The sequence below is a fragment of the Agelaius phoeniceus genome, chromosome 5, assembly GCF_051311805.1.
Source record: "Agelaius phoeniceus isolate bAgePho1 chromosome 5, bAgePho1.hap1, whole genome shotgun sequence".
NCBI classification, from domain to species: Eukaryota; Metazoa; Chordata; class Aves; order Passeriformes; family Icteridae; genus Agelaius; species Agelaius phoeniceus.
The window spans coordinates 62,722,667-62,740,722 of NC_135269.1; the positions used below are offsets into that span (position 1 = coordinate 62,722,667).

The following is an 18,056-nucleotide window of genomic DNA, read 5'->3' on the forward strand; positions in this document are numbered from 1 at the left end:
AGTGATGTATACCAGGGTCCCTAAAAACTCAGGGAATGTAGGAGCTGGTTCCCCATGGCAACTAACTGATCAGCAAGGCATTTGTAAGCATAAATGCATGCCTTCCTTCTAGGAAAGCTTTCAGTAATTCCACTGGCAGTGTTTGTAGTGTATATCTCTGTACAGCTTTTCCATTCAGCCTCACGTGCTGCTCCCACCAACCAGAACATTTTGCTGTATTGTTTCTTTGCTGCTTGCATGCAGTAGAAATCCACACACTGCTTTGTTCTAATGTTGTGTGCATTGCTTCTTTTTCTATATATTTTCCTCAGCTTCTCTCCCTTAATTTCATGGTGTTACACCAGGAAGGGGAGGGATCCAAAGATAAAGCAGGACAGGACAGGGGCTTCCTGAAGCCCTGTACTGATACTGGCTCTGAAGTGGGGGACCTGGTGCTTATGAGCATCCAGATAACATGAGGCTGAAGAGCAGTGCAGAAAGGAAATAAGATAGAGAACAAGTCAGTCCACACTCTGCAGGCTGTGACTCCCTCAGCAGCCCCACTTATGTGAGTTGCCCTTAAGAAGAAGAAGTACAAGGAAAGATAAGAGTTTTAGATTACACTATCCATGGATGGATAACAGAGAGTGCCGGCCACCTCCTGTTTATCTCAGTTACCCAAACCACAGCAGTCCCATCCCACTTCTGCTGGACCATTACTCATACCCATTCAAACAATTTGAATATTCAAGTAAACAGCAAAAATATATGGTTAACAGAGAATCAAGCTCAGTCTGACCCCTGTGGTTTTGATGTTTATCTGTGTTCCGGTAGAGAAAATTCTAAAAATGTAAGTCAAATTACATTATGTGCTAGCAGTCTAGAAATCCTACCTTCAATCACAGAAGAATTACTCCTCTGCCAGATGATGCTGTTGAGGAATTCATGGAGTTTAGAATAAAATCATACTAGGTATTGAAATAAGAATGCTAGGAAATGTCTTAACTTCTTTTTTTTATGTACACCACTTTACAGGACCTAAGAATAACAACCAAGTCCAATATTTTGGTGTGGTTTGTTAAGCAGCCAAAACAGGGGAAGCCAGCTCTGCAGCATGTATCCCACTAGAGAGCTCCAATGCAGCAGCAGCAGCAGCAGAATTTGGGATTCTATCATCACTCTGCTTCTCCACATCCTCCCTAATGGTTTGTTCAGATGTCCCCAGTGTGGGACCCTCCCAGTCAGGGACAATGATGAGGACAAAGGTGGCTAAATTCAGGATACACCATTCAGGTCCTCTTAAGGACTTCCAGGGTTTATGTTTGAAAAATATGACGTGAATATACAACCACACCTCAAGCCACAGCCCACCATTATTGTCCCCATTCCTAAACTGATCAAGTTTGTCTCTCTCCCTTTCTTCTACAAATCCTTTTTTTCCTTCCCCATTTTGCCTCTTAGGGTTTTTTGCCTTAGATGTGAGATTTGAAGCAAAACCCAAAAAGCTGTTTGTTGGTATTTTTTAAAGCTGAAATCAGAATTTTACTGGACTTTATAACATATGTGACTGAAGCTCTAAAATAAAAATACTGTTAAAGTAAAATCACACAGTTCATAAAAAGATAGAAAGAGATGGGAAAGCAAATTCTGTATGCAGACTGGGAAGGAACTAGAGAAATCCCCAAGCCAAGCGTTTTCACTAATTTGGAAAAGTACTGAAACAGATATACAAAAAAATCTTCTATAATACATACATTTATAAACAAAGCTTTGTTAAGGTGAAGTAGTCTCCCAAAGAAGAAAAGATTTATGTCCTCTAATAGAAACCTGAAATTAAATGAAAAGTCAGAAGCTACCCTTGGACAAGTATGTGTAATGCAGTCCTCTAGGGGAGATTTCAGAGAAAATAAGATTACACTGTCCTCATCTCACGCTGTGCTGCATCTTTCCTTCTGTATTTTCTATAAAGCATTTCATAGGAAATGAAATGGAACCACAGGATTAATCTTCATTTGTTCTGGAATCACATTTTTTCCTTCATGTGTTCTCCTTATGTCTTCCAAGATTCTAGCCCTACCTGGCAGAGCAATACCTCCCCTTGAATATATGCACCAAAGACAGAGCAAGCCTTGCAACTAACACGGAATTTTGCTCCTTCAAGAAAGGAGGACCTGGGAGGAGAGGATGGCTGGGGCTGAGCAGCTCCCCCTACAAGGAGGGAAGAGGAAAGTGGTGGGAAAATGTGTCAAGCTGGGCTTGCTGCTGCTGCTCACTCCCAGGAGACAGGGAAGTAAAGGATGGTGTCTGACACCTGGTGCTGGAGGGAGCTGCTCTTCCCCCTCTCCCCAGCACTACACACCAGCCCACTCACCAGAGAGAGACAAAACACCTTCCTAAAGCTGCAGTTATCAGAAACCATGGCAGGGGAGAAGTACAGATGTTTGGGGTTTTTTTTTCTCTCTCTGCTTTTCTAAGCAGATGCCCACATTTCCCATGGGCAAATCAACCATCAATAGGAGCGAGTTAATATCCTGTACAGCTGAAGTGTGATTTCTGACTCTGCCTGTTAGAGAGAAGAACAAGGCAATCTGGTTTTTCAAACAACATTGACAGAAATGGCTGTGGGCAGCCTCTCAAGCTATCATTGATTTATATCAAGTACAATATATGTCTGGCAAGACAAGTCTCCATTTAAGCTGATTTAGCCTTCTTTATGTCAAGGTTTATTGGTATTAGTCCAATCTGTTGAGAGTTTCCTTTTGGGAAACTCATCAGGTATTTCTATAAAAACAGCAAATCATTGTGTTGTTCCATTTGGAACATTTTGTACTGTGAACTTGTTCTACTGCCTAGAACTTGTTCCTGCTGCACCTCTTTTTAGCAACTGGCTCCCAAAATTTCAAGACACCTTCTCCTTTCTTGGCTGTGCAAATTATCTTTTTTAAATTTTTTTTTCCATTTTTTCTCCATATTTTTTTACTTTTTACTCTTTTTATCTTATTGGACCTTAAGGTCCAGTACCTGAGTACCTGAGATTTGTTTATGTTAGAAGAAAGGGGTGTAAGGATTAACAGAGATAAGATAAAAAGTTTATTGGTGTTTGCCCTTGAGCACAGGCACATGCCTCTGACAGCAGAAGTTGGTACCCAGGAATGCTCAGAAGGGCCCTATTTCATAGACAAGCCTTGTGTTGATGGTTTATTGCTCTCACTGAAATAAAACACCACTGCCTGTTTTTCAGTCAGGATACACTTCCACCCCACTCTTTTAAAACTTAAGTGGATTTTAGCAAGTCTGAGTAATGTAGTCATGGCCACTGTCACGGACATGGCTGGTGTCCATAGCCATTCTTGCAAGGCCGGCATCCACCCACACTTTCAGAAATGCTTAAAAGTCTTTATAATTGCTGAAAACACTTTACATACTGACCTTGATTCTTGGAGGTTGTAAACAAAGTCAAGGACTTCCATTTCCCACAGATGATTATCTGTTGCCTTGGTGGTGATTCCCTTTATCAGCGAATGCTGCTTATAAAACTTTTTTGCCCGTTATGCTCAACTGTTAGAGATTTCTCTCTAAAGAGGAATGTATTGGTGGAATGTCTTTTAATATATTAAACAGCATCTCTGGCTATTCCTTCTTATTAGTATTTTCTAGTTGACATAATGAATATCTTTATGTACTTCCTGAGATGCTTTGTGAAAGTCATAATTTCAAATGCTACTTGTCTTAATTTTTCATACTACTGCTTCACCTAAGCAGTGGCTACATCTTCTGCTAGCAATATAATTTCATGTTTAGGTCTTTAAGTATTTTTGACAGAGGCTACACAGCTTTTAGAAAAACACGGTTGTCCTGATGTTTTTATTTTGAGGGACTGCTGCATTATGTTACTACAAACACCAAAAAGTGACAGAATAAATTAATGAACTCTGTTTAAATGATGTATATGTATAATTTCTAGCAAGCTTTAATGTTCTAATTGTATAGAAACTGGATTTAAACTAATACAGGCTAATGCTCAGTATCAGCTTGCTTCTGATTTATTTGCATAGATTTGTACCATGAAAACCAGTGAAATAATGAGAAGATCCTGCAAAACGTAGATACTTTCTGTGAGAATTCAATTTCTTATCAATATACTTTTTTGAATGAAAAATGTATATTTGTGTTTGTCTTCAAAGTAATTCTGTAACTTGGATGATATCGTAACTATTGACAGTCTTGTGAAACTGTCATATTTTCAACAGATTGTTTGGGAACATTTTAATTTGCATGTTTCAGGTAACAATTCCTAAATTTAGTCTTTTAATTCTCACTGGACTGAAGTTTTGAAACCTTCCTTATGAGTAACAGATATTGGAGAGTGTAAGGTTATACTTTTTTACCCCTTTAACTTACCAACCTAAATTGAATGACTTTTCATTACTGTGCCTGTGAATTTTTCTTCTGCTGCATTGTATCAGCAATGTAGATGCTATGATTTGGTGAAAAAATAAAGAAAGCCCAAAAAACCCACTTCAAAACACCAAACCCCCAAACCCATTTCCAGCTGTAAAGAGACTTCCCAGTTTTGGTTTGCTGGTTCCTGTATGGGATGTTGACCCTCTAGTTTACAGAATGCTGCTTAGTGGAGCTGCTGCCCTCTGTAAATGTGGCAAGATGCGTGTGATCATGCCTCCTTCCACTCCCTCTGACTCAGCCTTTTGCTGTCCAGAGTCTTCTGTCCAGCACAACCAGCAGCTTCTCTCTTCTCACTGATTTTTTGTCATTTGCACAACTTCCCTACTAAAGACCCAAACCAAATGGGTCAGAAAGACATGTAAAGATTTGGTTTTTCCCTTTAGAAGGGGGGAATATGGAACTTTTCCAGGGGAACACAAAGCTTGGGGAAGGGGATATATTATTGGTATGGGTTGTTTAGATGCTTTCTCAAGAGGCTGCTGTTGTTCTTAGGCTTTGCCATTTCATTGTAACTTTTGAAGGCAGTCCTATTTAAAAAAAAAATTTGAAAAATTTGAAAAATTTGAAAAGAAGAATTCCTGTGACCTGTAATGAAAACAAAAAATAATCCAAGCCAGGAAAGCAAAGTCTGAAAAGATAAAAAAGGAAAACATATCAGTGGTTTTCTAAAAAAAAAAAAAAAAAATGGGAGCCTGCTACACTTTATTATTCTACTCACTCCAGGGAATTTCTTCCAAATCTGCTCTGTATCAGTGTGGAATATCCTTCTGTGCCCCTAACTGTTAAGTAATAAGAATTTCAGTGGGGATGCTTCCATGATGGAGCAGCAGGAGTAGAAGAAGCTATTTAATTATCCTTAACATGCTCATGTATATGTAATGAACACAGTCACAGAACACTCGGCTGTTTCTGTTTTCTACCTCATTCTCTGTAACTAAATGCAACAGGGAAACTGAGAAATTTATTGCACTATAGGTGGATGTAGGGGGGTTTAAGTTCTTTGTAGTTAATTCTTGCTATGACAGGTAGTGCTTCAGAGGAGCAGTTATCCTGGTATCCCTGCATTTCCCACAGCTATGGCTCAGCAAACCCCAGGCACATTACTGGAGCACAGGTCCTTCCCCTGATCTCTCAGTGATTAGAAGCCACTTCCTGCTTACTTAACTCAAAAATGTGATTATTCTTCAAGATGCAGGAAGGCTCAAATTTAGACACAGTTGGAAAGTGCACGGTTTTTTTTCCCCTCAGTAAAACAACAAGGACAAACTGTTTATACAAATATTGACACGCTGTTCTCAGCAGCGCTACACAAAATGCAGCTGGTCACTGGTAGTTCTGTGCCACTCCCAGAAGCACAGCTAGAGACTTAGTAAAACCTGTTTCCACCAAGCCCTTCACAGACAGCATGCTGCTTTAAAGGCCACAGCAGTCACCTCTCATGTTTTCTTGAAAATAAGAACCACAGTTCCATTTTGTTGAGAATTTCAGTCAGCGTTCCTTTAAAAAATACTAATTTTAGAATAAGGGCTACTTGTGCAATTGCTGTGTTACACATTTCAAAATGTCTGACTCAGCAGTAAACTCGTGTTACATCCCCAAAGTTCCCTGCAAACAGTGCTTAGTGCAGTGACCCACCACAGCCACTGAAAAATTCATGGACATATCTCTGGATCTGGGAAAAGCCTTCACCAATGGCAGAAAGGAAGGAAAGGAAATTCACCATGCTTGGGGAACTGAAAATTGAGTTCTTTATCTGATATTAAATAATTCACTTAAACTTTGCTTTAGAGTATTTCAGTGTATGTAACAGAACATAATTATCTCTGCCCTCCTTATGCAAAGGGATCTTTCTGGCCACGTTCCACTCTGGCAAACAAGATATCTAAAATCAAACCTTTGCCTACTCTAACTGTGTCACTCTGCAAAGAAAACAGCACGCAGGATTAATAATTTAAAGGACCCGTTAGAGGAGCTGATAATTTTCTGCTGTAGCAGAAAACTGGGAAAATGCTGATGCTAAAAAATGAAAAGCTCTCCAGTTTGCTATCAGTAGGTCAACAGCTCCAGGCTGCTCATCCTGTTGGTGTCCTGCTCCCAGCCTGACATTTTCTGGCAGCACTTTGTGCTCATCTTTGCCATATGAAATTTTCCAGAATTTTACTATATAGATAGTTGAATTATATATATAAAATTGAATTTTATATATATTTAATCATTCACTTCAATAATGAAAAATGTATTATAGTATTTCTAAATAGATGATTTTGACCAAAAGCTGTGCGCACATATTTTTTTATAGTAGACTGTCAAAAAAAATCTCAGGCTTCCCTGCCACATGTGTAGTTATTGTCCAAGAAAAAGAAACAATTATATTTCTTTTTGGTTCTTGATGAACATAAACCAGAATTCACATCCCTTACATGTCAAATACACAACCAATGAGATTTTCAGAAAATATTCAATAGTACAATGTAAATAGCTTTTTTCTTTATAAATGGTCTCACTTGTATAATCTAATTTTTTTCTATTTTTACTTACATTTAATATTTAGTTGCATCTTATATTTATGTAATAAAAATATATTTTACATTTATATACAGTTCTAGTGTGTTTATTTCTATTTTATATAATCAAAATTTATTTTATATTTACATATATCTTTATATTTTCTATTTATCTTTGCCATTTATATGATAAAGTAATAAGAATTATGGAATAAAACCAGGCATTATTAGATGTGCACCTTATATGATACCAGATCCAATATTCTTGATAGGCTTAGTTAAATATTAATAAATATTTATTTTAGATTCTCCTGGCTAGGTTAGTTTCTTCTGACCTGAGATAAAAGAAAGGCACAGACAGCAGGTTCTCTGTGCCTCTGTAAAATTTAACAATACTCACTTTTTTTTCATGTCACAATATATTTATTATTATCCGCCTTGAAAAGGTGGGGGACCACTGGTCACAAAGCAAAGGGAGGGAATTTGGAGATTTGCTGTCAGTTCTGGCACCAGCAGTTTGGGCTCTGGACTAGGAAATCCTGGTTGGAGCTGTGAACACCCCAGTGAGGCTGAGCTGTGATTTACCAAACAACCACCCCGACTCCCCATACACTGCAAGATGCAGAATTCAATGTGACTGGGCTCGGGGACAGAACAATATTTTGGGCTTCACTAAAACATACCTGGTTTTCATTAAAACATGTCTTCAAATGGAGGCTGCTGGATTAGCAGAGAAGGGAGAATCCAGTGGCATTTGGAGGTGACATGGTCTTGGCTGGATACCAGTTTTGAAGCAATCCAGTGCAAGGGCACTGGTGAAGGATAATCACTTTTTGCAGAGTTGCTCTAAGATAGGACAAATTCACAGCAGAGGGCTGAGGTGATACATGAAACAGAAAGGAATGAGGGCGATGAGATTATGACAACCCATGGAGACAAATTTAGCCAGCAGCTATGTGCCACTCACGTGAACTGAAATAAAAGTGTAGCCACATTTCACTGCCCACAAAGTGGCAAACATGCTGTAAGACATGGGAACTTGTCTCAAAACCCTATGAGAAAGGGAGAGAATTAGGAACAGGAGATCTGGTTCTACAAAGCTCTGACTGGTTTTCATGCCTCCCCAGCACTCACTGTTGTAGCACAGTTGCACAGTCCTGGTATGCTGGGTGCTCCCTAGCAAGAGCTTCCTTTGAGGCAACACCAAACTGAAAGTTTTTAGTCTGTCTGTATGATCTATGCCCTTTCTAACACAATTCTGACAGAATTAGATGATCCTAAGGTGAGAGCCCCATAAGCTTCAAGTCTGAAGTGAAATGTGGGCAAAGAGCATCAAAATGAGCGCAGAAATCCTGATCGTAACCTCATGCTCAGGCGTAGGCGGTTTTTAGTGGGAGGGGAAGTTAGTTTGGGCACACAATCTAAGAAATCTTTAGATTCCGTTGGCCAAAAAGTTCCAGTGCACTGCTTTCTTTGAAAAAAAACAGTTAGAGAATCCAGACAAGTCTATATAAAGAAAATCTCATTCCTTAATTGTAGAATCACTTACTCTTTATACTATAAAATTGCATGAATTTCCTTGATAGTATGAAATTGTATTAGCTTTCACTTTCTGACCACAAAAAACGGCTGGTAAATGTATTTTTAGAGACTACGGGGAAATGTAACTGCAGTCTAAAATTACTTGAGAGGAAATTGTGAAATGAAAACCAAAATCTTCTCAATAGTGGCAGATCTTGGGGAAGAGGCCCAGAGGCTTAATAGTTTTGAACAACAGAAAAAGCTTCTTTATTTTCTGGGTGCAGGATAATGTAGCATTGGAAGACTATGGAGAATCTGTCCTTTGATATTTTAAAAACATAGCTAAGAAGAGCTGCAGATGGTGAAACTCTTGGTTTAAACAGGAAGTTGGATCTGAGAGCTCTGGACATACCATTTTCTGCAAAGAGTTTCTCTAGTGAATATTCATTCAGCTCAAGTTCAAATGAATGTCTATTTACTTGGTTCATCTAAAGATATCACACTAAAGGAATTCACTTCAGGTGTTCTGAGATTGTCCTATGACTTGTATCTGACTTCAGCTTGCCACTGTTTTATGCACTTTATAATGTGACCCAATAACACACTTGCACTTGTACCTGCAAATGTAAGGCTCCAACACTAGTGAGAAGGTACTGCAAATTCACAGTGGCAACTTCTTCCTGCTCAAACCTAAGACAATTTCACATGCCTAAAGCTTGTGTGGAAGAAATGAAGTAGTGAGTCATTATGCAAAGCAACTGCTTTTTATATATTCTTACTAATTTCACTTCAGGTTTGGGGGTATTTTTTTTTTCCTATAAATGCTCTTTTAGATAAGAGTTTTAAGACTCTTGGGGACTCTCATTTTTACTAAATCAAACTTTGCCTCCATTATGCAGCTGTATTTCACCTGACTAATTATTGTTGAGTCGGTTGAATCCTGAATTCCGGCATACTTGGGCTGAGAAATTTGAGCTGAGAGATTAACCATGGCACCATGAGCAGGAGTTTGGCCTTGTGAAAAGGATCCTTCAGACAACCATCTACAACATATACAGGTATGGTTCTTTTGTTTGTTTGTTTGCTTGTTTTGTTTGGGTTTTTTTTCCCTGGGTGGAATATTTTGGAATCAAATCTCTTTCTAGATCTGATCCCCAGCACAGCAATAAAATGCTGCCCTTTATACAAGCTGTGACAAAACCTACATTTTAATCAACAGTGAGTGATGAAGCCATTAAATGTACATTTTAGAACATAGGTTTCCTTCCAGGAGATTTCTAGGAACTCCTTATTGTTTCTGTTTGACACTAAAGAAGCCCCATTAATGTTTAGATTATGTTGCAAACTTAACCATGAGGAGAGGGTTATGCCCTCCAGCTCCATGCCGTGTTTAGATATTTGGCATAAATATGCATTTAAAATAATTAGGCAACTCCTATGCTTTTACCATTCTATTTAATCCATCTGTTTGTACTGCTTCAGGACTGCTGTATTAGGGAGAATATCCAGCTGGCAACTAATCAAGGAATATAAAGGGGCTTGGTTGTAATGATCAAGAAGAAGGAACAGATCAAGGGCTGAGATCAACAACCTGGTGTTTGAGGAGGAATGCTTAAAATAACATAGCAAAAGAAGAAAGGAATGTTTAAGTCCTTTGTAGTGCTGAACTGCTTTTCTAGGAGATCTTCTGTTACAAAAGAGACAGCTCAAGGTTCTTCTTCCTGTGCAGAAACCCTTTCCTTCTCAGGTGCTCATTTTTCAGTTCTGACTTGCAGCGGTCAGTAAGCTGTACATCTGCTGAAGGGACCCTCTCATCAGGCAGGAATGGTGTCCAAGCCGACCATCTGACGTAAATTGTCTCACCACTTAATTAAAAAATGCGTGGCCATCACCATCTAAATGCTTGTAACACACAATTATGTAATGTGTATTATCACTCGCTGCTTAGACCAATCCGTTGTGCTGTGGCCTCTTTACATCTATCAGCCCTCAGACTCTATAATTAGAAGTTAACATTCTTATTTTCTTCCCTTCAAAGAAACTGGCTGTTTTGAAAAACACAAATTCTCCACTGAGCCTTCAGGACAATATGTGATGATAACAGTAATTAATTAATTAAGCATGCCTTTTCTGAAGATCTCGCAGGTTACAGGAGCTTTTAAGAAATTAATCCTTAGAACATCACTGTGATTGAGGGAAGATGTATATTTTTTTTTTAATTAAAAATATGAAGCTTTTAGAATAAATTCCTTGTCTAAGGTCCAGAAACAAATTTTGGCTGACTACAGATATCTTAACCATTTGGTACTCATATCAATAGAAACCAATTTAGTTGGACAAGTTCAGTAAACATAGTGGGGCTGACTTCATAATTTGACTATAACTTTTGAGAAAAATAGATAAAGAATTGGAAAGATGCATTCAAGTCTTTCTCTGTGGGCCACAGTCTTGCTCTTTGAGTACAGATAGCTGTAGAACTGTGCAATGCACAAAGCTGTAGAATTATGCAAAGTCAAAAAATATTATCCTATTTAGGGTGGTTCTTCCATCAAATGAACTTTGAGTGAGTCTAATAATATACAGACAACAAGTTCCTCATGAGAAGATGCTGACTGCAATGTGATCTACAAATGTGAATTTAGGGGTTTAGAAAAGTTTGACCTTCTCTGCTGTCAGGACTGCACTGTAGAACAAGATTTCTGCTTCTGCTAACACTTAAAGTACTCCTGAAGTGAGAAGATTTTCTTTGGTTTAATTAGCTGTCATGCACAAGTACCAGGGTTTGTTCTTTGGTTCTAGAAATGTGATATACAACTATTCACTACCACTGTAGCCATTTGGGTACTTTCTGCCATGGCCCATCTGACTGGAAGCCATCGTAGGTATACCTTGATCCCTAAAAGAAATTTTTGCTTGGTTTGAGCTTATATTCTTTTAGTGGTTAAGCCAAGAGATCTAATTTATGATCTCTGGGTGAAGGATTTCCTTGACTGTGTATGTAAGTAGATTTTTCATGTGACTCTGCACTTGTGGCTTTCCTGTCATGACTCCTACTCATAATGAACAAGCTATTTTTGTGTCTTTTCGGATACTTCCTCTTGCAAATAGTTCTTTGTTCATTTACACTAGAGACTGTTTAACTGAACCAGTTTTCCTTATACGTGCTTCTAAAGATCAACCTCAAATCTGTCTCCTGAGGATCCCCTTGATGTAGTTGGTACAACTTCTCTTCTGTGCTCCAAGTCTTTGTGATACTGTAAATCAAATTTGGAAAGTCACAGGCTGTTGCGGTGACTTAGGAGGAAGTCCATGTGTCCTGAAAACAGGATTTGAATGTAGCTTAAGCCATGCTGTATGCTTGTTGTACTCTCAATATTGGAATTATTATTTTTTAGCTTTGGAACTTAAGTCCCATATTTGCTAATCGCACAGGTGAAACAGTCATGTCAGCAGTGCACAGGATTTAAGTGTTTTATCTCTTTAACCTAACAGAAACTCTGGGATGATCCATAAACACTCAAAGTATATTTTAAAGCAGGCAGAGCAAAATAATTTATATTGGTTATGACTTGAAGTCTTTTGGGGGATCAAATATATTATAGTTTATGTATATGGAAAACAACAGATAACTAACTATGAAACAGAACAATTTAGATAGTGTCTATGTCAAGCCAGTGAAATTTTCTGACTCTCCTAAAAATATGATGGTTTTGTTTATAATTATCAGTCAATTTTATGCAAAAATACTTTTGACTCTCAAAAGTGAAGACAAATTAGAATCTTTGGCACTGTTTCTGGAGGTAGAAGATTTTCAGCCACAGTGGTTAAATATTGGTCCTTGATTTATGCAATTTTCTGTTTTAAAACTGTCTGAATGACCAAATTCAAGAAACTTTATAGAAAAGTCATTCCATACAAGAGGTCTTAGGGATGCCACCTCTTTGGAAATTGTGACACGGGTGATTAATGTGTTCTTCCAAGACTTCCAAAATTGCTTCAAAAAGGACCATCTTTCAGGCTGCCATTTGTCTTTAGCTGTAGGCATTGGCGCGGTTTATAAAACATGCAAAGGAAAAATCTCAGAAATTAAAACAAAACCAAAAACCCTCAGGAAAACAGTGGAGATTTTCACCACAGTCCTCCAAAGAGCTGAATCAGGATTGCAGATTCTGCACCATTTGCCAAGGCAATGCTTTGAAGGTGGTGAAGGTCCAGAACATGCAGCCTGGAATATTTGGTCCACACCCAGCAATTCTGGATTAGGGAGCATTGTGCTAATTAAAGAATATTTTGTGCAAACATGGTGCAACCAACATTTGTGCAAACTAGGAACACTTAAGGGTTTTTTCTTAAGGAATAATCATAGTAAGTACTTATTTTTAATTACTGGGATTACACTGCTTTTTCTTTTCTTTTGTTTTTAACTATTATTATTATATGTTGTAAGAACTGTTTAGGTCACACATGCTTTAAGAGAAAAAATCTTGTGTTCCAGCTCTGTGAAGGGAAAGAGATGGTTTTAGCATTGAAGTAAATGAAATGGAAGACTCTAAAAAGGAATATTATGATGAGGCTTTTACCGTTTGTGAAGGCACAGAGTAAGAGCCCTGGCCTCACTGCCAGCAGTTACAATATCTCATCCTTACCTACACACACAGCACTCACTCTTTGCTCTGGTTCCAGTCACTCTGTGTGTTATACCTACATATCCATTTATCCTCAGTGCTAGCTAGAAAATTACACCCAAGAGGATTTGGGGAACAAATCCAGTTTTTTAGTAGATTTAGTGAGATTAGGAGGATAGCCAGTTCAGCTTCCCACTGGACTATATAGAAAGCAGAAGAGGACTAATTTCTGAAGATCTGAGTTGTTTCTCCTGACTTTCTTCAAAGAGCGAAGAAGGGGATAAATTTAGCTGAGCTAGAGATACTTTAGGTACCTTTAACCAGTATTTAGACATTACAAGCATCCTAAAATATGCCATCCACCTAATTCTGGGACTCTGTTGATGCTGCAAAATGAAAAGATACAATAACCAAGTGAGGAATGTTGAGGGTGAGCAGCACTGATTCTCCTATATCGATTGCTAGAGTTGGTTGGAGTGGTGCAAAGTGGTCAAGGAACTGTGAAGTGCTACAGATGGACAGTCAGTGCTCACACTCATGGCAGCCCAGGTTACCCCAGCTTCTCTAAATAGACACACAGGTTGCCAGTGAACATACTGAAAGCTGCTGAGATTAAAGGTGCAGCCATGCTTGATGGATCAGGTAGGAAAAAACCATCAACACCTTGATCCTTTCAGTGTCTCCTGAGCAGCATTATGGCAAAAGATCTGTCATTCAGAGGCAGGTGGGGAAATTAACACCTCCAAATATTGAAATGGAGGTGATCTGTCCAACAATTCCACTTAGGAGGAACTGCCCATGGAGGAATCCATCTCCTTAGCTGAGAGTTCATAGCTTAACATCCTGAGATGAATGAGGAATGTATCTAACATATAGACCCTTACCTTGCTTTTCCTCTCTGGCAAGTTTTGCAGCTGTTCCCTAGTGTGTGCTTTGTATGAAGAACACATAGTTCACACTAGGAACTATGTGAGATGTTCAAAATTATTTCAAAGTCTTGCAACACTTAGGGGAGTTATGAAGGTATGGAGTTAGGTAACTTGAAAGTGACAATTGAGAAATCGGTGGAAATCTGGAGCTTAGGGAAGCCTCTCCTAAAACTGAGCCAATTTTGTACCTTCTTATGTACCTCACGCTGTCAGTCCCTCCTTTAGTGCTTCTTCCCCTCCTTGATCCTTCTGATGCTTATTTGACACTTCTGGGATCAGATTAAGAATAAGAGCATTGGGCAACAGGCAGCACAAAGGCAAGAGGATGACAAGTGGGAGATGTTCTACTGGGAAAGGTCCAGAGGATTTTTACACAACCAGGGTCTAAAAGAGCTTCTGGTGATCCTGTCACCACAGTGCATTTTTAATGTCAGTTCTGTATTATCTGCACTCTTCATGCCAAGGCTTGATATCCCAGTCAGTTATCTTGGTCAGAAATCCTGCAATCTTTTTCTTTTTGGGGAGGGGAGTTAAAACTAAGGGAAGCATGACTGTGGGAACTCAGTGATTTGCTGAGGTCAGTGTAAACAAGTAACAAAATACGAGCAAGGAGACAAAGAGGACAAGCAGACAAGTACTGCAATGCAAAAGAGGATATGGAAAATATTAGAAAAACATGCTACAGAGCAGAAAATAAGAATTACCTTGGGGAAACACAGATTTCTTTGTAGAAAGAAATCTGAAATCTCAGGGCTGATAGAAAAGGCAATATGAATGGTTATTAGTAAGAGAGAAAACTACTAGTTGGGTACAGGAATAGAACTATTGATGCATAGAAGAGGGATCTATTTTAAATTAAAGATATTTTAACTCTTAAAGGGTAAAATAATAGTAGAAAATAGAACAATAGATTGGAAAATAAATTACTGGGAATAGTTTATAAATCTTAATGGTTGTTGGAATGCTTCCAGAATATTTTCTGAATACTTCACTCTTTTTGTATGATTTTTCTCTTCCCCCTCTTAGAAAGTCTAAATAGGAAATAAAATGTAAAATTCATCAAGAAAGCCACACTCTCAGAGCTTCAAGATTGTTGACTAATTATAATTGTGTGTCCCTTAAAAAAAAACCAAAAACAAAACCGTAAAAGTGAAAAAATTATTCCATTGTTAAGATACTCCTGTGGCTTGTTTTGTAATTCAAATTCAAATAGATATTCAAACAAGGAGGATACTCAACTTTCATTCAACTGTGTTCATGAAGAAACTCTTTGTGGCTCCTTTAATTAATTCACTCAGTTTGAATATCTCTGAAGCAACCTCTGGGGATAGAGATTCCTTATTCACTACATGCATGAAAAGGTGTACACCTACACAACATCAGAGTGCCAAACAGCTAGCAGCAATAAGAACATCTGCCTACAAGACCTATCCTGCCAAATATTTGTATCTCACAATTTTGGCTAGTCAACCTACTCTTCAGACTGCCCAAAGTGAAATGAGTTGAAATAGCAAAAAAAACCCCAAAAAACCTGCAGAAGAAACAACTTGTCTGCAGTGGAACAAGTGAGCAGAAGGGACAAAGCATTTCTAAAGGTCATCTTTGCAATTTACTGTTTCCTGTCTACCCCTAGAACCTGTTCCCCAGAACCATGCCATTTCACTCAAAATAGCCAGAAGAGGAACATAACTGAGGAACAGAAAGCTCATTTTGTTCAGTTTAATTTCAGGGGCCAGAATTAGTCAGATTTCTTGGTATTACATGAAATGACTAATTTTCATAAGGATGTAAAAATTAAAGAATGACATCAAACAAACAAAAAAAACCTCCTGATTACTTTTTACTTCTACTTGAGGTCTGTTGCCCATCTTTTGTATAGTTCTTTGTTATTTAAGGATTTTCCTTCTTGTGCTTTTCCACTTTAGTTTCTTCAGCATTATTTGGTGGATGGCTGATTTAAACAATTTGTTCAAATTGAAGTAACTGACGTGCAGGTTTCCCATCCCCACTCTTGCTTGCTTCTTCAAAGAAAACTCTGAGGCATGACTTTCCTTGACAAAAGGGAGGCATTTTTTATTTTTTCCCCAAGATTTACCTATTTCCTTTAGTTATGTCAGACAGAGTTCATATCACCTCCCAGCTTCAAATTAACAAAGACATTTTCTGTGTGCTAAGACTGATTTCAGACTATGGAATTAATGCTTGCATGTGGACCTGGAAGACTGGATATTCAAAAACATGGTCATACTTCTAAAAAATTCAAACTATTTAACAATGGAAATACATTTCTTCTCTACTTCAGCTACTTAAATTTTAGGTGAGAAATTAAGAAACATAAATAGTCTGAGAAGCAGTTCCTCATATTCTCACATAGGACCAGATTATAAAAAAAATGTTGATGTTTCCAGGCTCCAGAACAGGCTGTAGGAGTGGGATTCATTATGCTGGCATATACAATTTAGTGGATAGGATGAACCTAAGCACAGGTGATGGGTGATGCACCCTGGGCAAAAGTACTTTCATTTTGTGCAGGAGTCTGTTGTTAGGAATGCAGAGCTAGGGGCTGGAGAGCAGGGCTCAGATTCTCTCCCATCCAGTCTCATTTCACTCCTTTGCTGTTGAAAACACCACGTAGAGGAACAGCAGAGAGGAAGACTGGACTTAACCATCATACATCCAACTCAAATTGGGTTGAAGACAAGAATCCAAGGTTTTAAGAATAGCTGTGAAGAACTTTACCTTGGCAGAAGATGATGTGGTTACTGACAGATTACTGACTATTTTTACCATTTTATCAATCCTTTTCCACTTTCACATTGCTGTGAACTTCCTTCCCTCTCATTTTTTTGGGGGGGAGCTCTTCCCTCCCAAATCTCTGCTCATAGCAACCATCTTCTTTCACTGAAAAACCATTGAGCTTGTGTGTAAAACTGAGGATTCTTTTGTTTTTTGTTTAGTGAAGGTTCTTTACAGATCCATGCTTGTGTGTGCATATTACTCTAATAGTGTTGAAGTACAGTAGTTTCCCATTGAATTTGTTATATCTTGCTTTGTAGCTAGGCCTCTCCTCCACATATCTCTCTCTTTTTTACCTCCCTTCCACCTGCAGCCAGCAGCACTTAATTATTGATGAAATATGTCCTAGATTGTCAGTGCTGCTCATGCAATTTCCTTGATTGTTACTCATCTCCACCAGGGAACCCAGCAGACAGCACCAGCTAGAAGAGATCTGTTCAATGATTCTAACTGCAGCTCTAATGCTATGATTTGCTTTCAGTTCTTGATAAAACTACTATATAATTTTTTCTCACTTTTTAAAGTAGGACAATATTATCTTAATCCTCTACCTGAATAATTTGGACTGAATTCTAAGCAATGGATTAATCCTCTACTGTTTTGATTTATTTCTAAGACCAGAGCTATAATAAAAAGGTCTTTTCTGCACTGAATTTTTAACACTCCATGTAAAGCAGAATAAGCTAAAAGCTCTTCACAATTACATGGAATACTATAGGATGACATCTATGTGTCCTGCCTCTGATAAGGAATTTTTCATTTAATCATTTGTGATTATGTTTTTGCAGGCTATGTTTCAATTTGGACAGACTTTGAACACTTTTTATTGTATCCTCTCTCAGATAAATTCCTGGCGCCAGAGAGGATTTCAGGACTTTGCCTTACAATTGATTATTTATGCAAATAAAGTGAGGATGTGTGCAATGTATTCATTTGGTATGCTGACTGAATTGGAAAAATCCCAACCGGCTGCACCAGGTGTTGGACTTACTATTGTAGATTGAAACTTCTATCTCAGCTAAAAAATAAGATAATTTCCTACACAGAAAGACATATACTTCTCAAAAGATGATTGCATTTATTTTAGTAGTTTTGATCTATATAGAAAGGGCTTGGATTTTGTTTTGTATAATTTAGCATAGAAATTTCAATTTAAACACCCCGGATAAAAAACTTAATTTCAGCAATTGCCCAAAGTTCTTGCTGAAGTAAAAAAAAAAAACACCTCTGCTTCTCTT

At 38.1% G+C, this 18,056-nt stretch overlaps 1 protein-coding gene across 1 annotated transcript in view; it reads left to right on the forward strand.

Annotated features, from left to right (window-relative positions):
* The window catches only part of CD36 (CD36 molecule (CD36 blood group)), a 130,270-nt gene that overhangs the window by 68,173 nt on the left and 44,041 nt on the right, over positions 1 to 18,056 (forward strand). The window contains exon 2 of the mRNA XM_077179147.1: positions 9,368 to 9,526. The gene's annotated coding sequence lies outside the window, so the exon portion shown is untranslated. The remainder of the gene's footprint in view (positions 1 to 9,367; positions 9,527 to 18,056) is intronic.